Below are 2,608 nucleotides of genomic sequence, written 5' to 3'. Positions count from 1 at the left end.
GCAGGAGCAGAGGAAGGCTGCCGCGTTTGAAACATTGTTTTAAGAATCTGTTTCTTTTTTGTCCCTTTTTTATATATATGTTAATCTATATATAAAGATGCATTCTTATCGCTTAGACGATCCAAGTGTCCAGCCAACGCCCCTCCCCATCCCCAATCCGCAAGCTCTCGGGAGCAAAAGCATCGAAGAGGAGGAAAGAGGCGATCACGCAGATGATCAACACAAGAAAGGAGGCGAAAGCGCACGGACGAAGGAAAGACCTTTGTGTGACACACTGCGACCACCAAAAAAGCGAGAGTTAGACAAAAGCTAGAGAAGAAGAAGAGGGTGAAAGAAGTTTGTCTATGAAGTTCTGTGTATAATTTTATCATCTCCAATCGTCCGCCCGGCGTTACTGGTGGATGGCCGGTCGATTAGAGGACGATGAGGAGGGTGAGGGGAGCGGTGGGGACGGACGCGATTAAGAAAAACTTGTAAGAAGTGTAAGCAAGGGAGGAAAACATGCAATTATAAAATGCATTTCTCGAGATATGGCATGAAAAGAAATGGAAGAGTTGGGAGACAAAAAAAAAGAAGTTTGAAAACAATGAAAGGCCATTCGGGAAGTGTCGAAAAAAGAATAGAATCATTGATTTATTTATAAAAAAAAGTTTTGATGGCGTTTTGAGTTTTCATAAGCAAGGCAAGAGTAACCTCTGTCTTGCCCAGTTTTTATCGGGACATAGGTTTTTCAGGGAGGTTTTCCTTTTCCAAATAGTTGGGCATGAGAATGGCAGACGACGACCCAGCCCGTAAAGTCATCTTAGGCCTTCCGGATGGACAGAGAGGGCGTGATAGGCCCAAATCGAGGTGGACTTGGCGGACGACGGCGCGCGATCGCTAGCGGTGGAGGAATCTTCTGTGGCAGGCCAAGACCGCTCGTCGGTTGAAGCGTCGGATAAGTAAGTAAGTAAGATGAGATGCAGATGCTTTTCCAACGCGTTGCCGAGCGAGGTAGGGGCGCGGTCGCGGACTTTAGGAAACGTTAAGTTAAGGTAAAGTCTACAAGGTACAAGCTTAAAATGGTCCATTTTTGATGCGAAAAAAACACGTTATTTAAACAATAAGCCAAAAGATAATTTATTATAAGTATTTTCCCGTGCTAGCTATACATTTTTCCTATCTTTAGGGCAATTGTTGTCTACCATGCCAAAAGAATTGTTCATTTAGCGACACAAACCACCCGTCATGCTATTTTCCGACAACTTCTTACAAATCGAAGTGCTGCTCGGCCAGTGCTCGGCGTGTGCGATCGACGAAAAGGGGTAATATTTGGAATAGCCCAGGTCGAATTAATTAGCGGGGGGAGGTAGAACCGCCCAGTTTATTGAATTCAAATAATTATGGACCATTTTTGATGAGTGCGCCCATGCGTTGTCGTGTTGGAATTCATGTCTTTCATCATAAATCGGCCTTGTTTCACGCAAAGCACGTTATATTTTGATAATTGGCTGGTTCCCTAACAGTTTCAAAAGGCTACAACAGCTCATAATAGACAACACCCAGCTGATCCAACCAAACGCACAGAATTGAGATGTGTTCAGAACGATTTGGTTTTACGGTGGAAAATGATGGTTGGCTGGCATTTATTAAAGATTTCCAATACCACATTGTCACGAGAGGCCTCTACAAGCATTTAATGTGATTTGATCGTTGATTTTTCCAAATTAAAGGACAAAAATGGCGCTCCCCGCGAAAGCCCTTTTTCAGGCACAAAACTAGACATGGTTACTCAAGAAAAAATATATGTTGTAGTGTAGGGCATTATGAAGGGCACTAATTTACGTAAACAGGGGTCAAATAAACACAAAAAATAGTATGGCATGTCGATGAAACCTCAATTTGGTCTGTAAGCCCATCTATAAGCAAAGGGCCATTTTAAGCTTGTACACCTGGTATAAGTACGAGTGTAAATGGAATTGTACACTCTTGCACACGACGTCCAGAACTACACACGCCGTCCAGACCTAAAACCCATTAAATGAAACGCCTTTCTTTGTCTTTACTTTACAGAAAAGCCACTATTTTCACGATTTTCACTCCATTTCCGTGTTTGTTTTGAAAAACGATTTGAAAGCCAAACAAAGCCGTCTCTAGCCGTCTCTAGTCGCCTCTAGCCGATGGTAGCCTTCTATAACCGACTGAAGCCGACAGTAGCAGGCTACCCTTGGCTACCATCGTCTAGGGCCGGCTTTATTTTGGTTCCGTTAAAGGCCGCTAGATGGCGCTTCTGTCGAGCTCCTTTGTGTGTGTGCGTGATAGGTTTTTCGATGCGGTGGTGTGCGTGTAAATCTTTTGTGTTTGAGGCCAGAACGAGTGCGAAAAGGTCCGAGTAAAATTATGCAATTTGCATGTTTTACGCACCTTTCGCGACCGATTTGCACGGCAACGGACACATAAGAATGTCGTGCGTGTAACGTGAGTATCGTGCGAGCGCGTGATTGTTGATTTGGTGCGTAAATCGGCCCGCAAAAACGCAGTGTCGTGGGGTGAAAAAGTGAAACGGAGCGAGAGACGGGGCGAAAGCTATTCGCCGTCCTGCTCACTCGCGCGTTCAGTGGGTTGTTTC

The 2,608-nt window shown here is 44.5% G+C and overlaps 1 protein-coding gene across 2 annotated transcripts in view; it reads left to right on the top strand.

The window, feature by feature from the left end:
- The first annotated feature begins 561 nt into the window (after window positions 1-561).
- The window catches only part of LOC126569713 (F-box only protein 11), a 14,520-nt gene continuing 12,473 nt past the window's right edge, over window positions 562-2,608 (top strand). The window contains exons 1-2 of one of the 2 annotated variants that reach the window (XM_050226986.1): window positions 562-941; window positions 2,053-2,608. The exon at window positions 2,053-2,608 is cut by the window's right edge and continues 1,258 nt beyond it. The gene's annotated coding sequence lies outside the window, so the exon portion shown is untranslated. Of the gene's footprint in view, window positions 946-2,052 lie in introns of both variants that reach the window. The other variant, XM_050226987.1, reaches the window with a different exon arrangement.

The sequence above is a fragment of the Anopheles aquasalis genome, chromosome 2, assembly GCF_943734665.1.
Source record: "Anopheles aquasalis chromosome 2, idAnoAquaMG_Q_19, whole genome shotgun sequence".
In the NCBI taxonomy this organism is placed as follows: domain Eukaryota; kingdom Metazoa; phylum Arthropoda; class Insecta; order Diptera; family Culicidae; genus Anopheles; species Anopheles aquasalis.
This window is presented reverse-complemented; position numbering and strand designations above follow the sequence as displayed.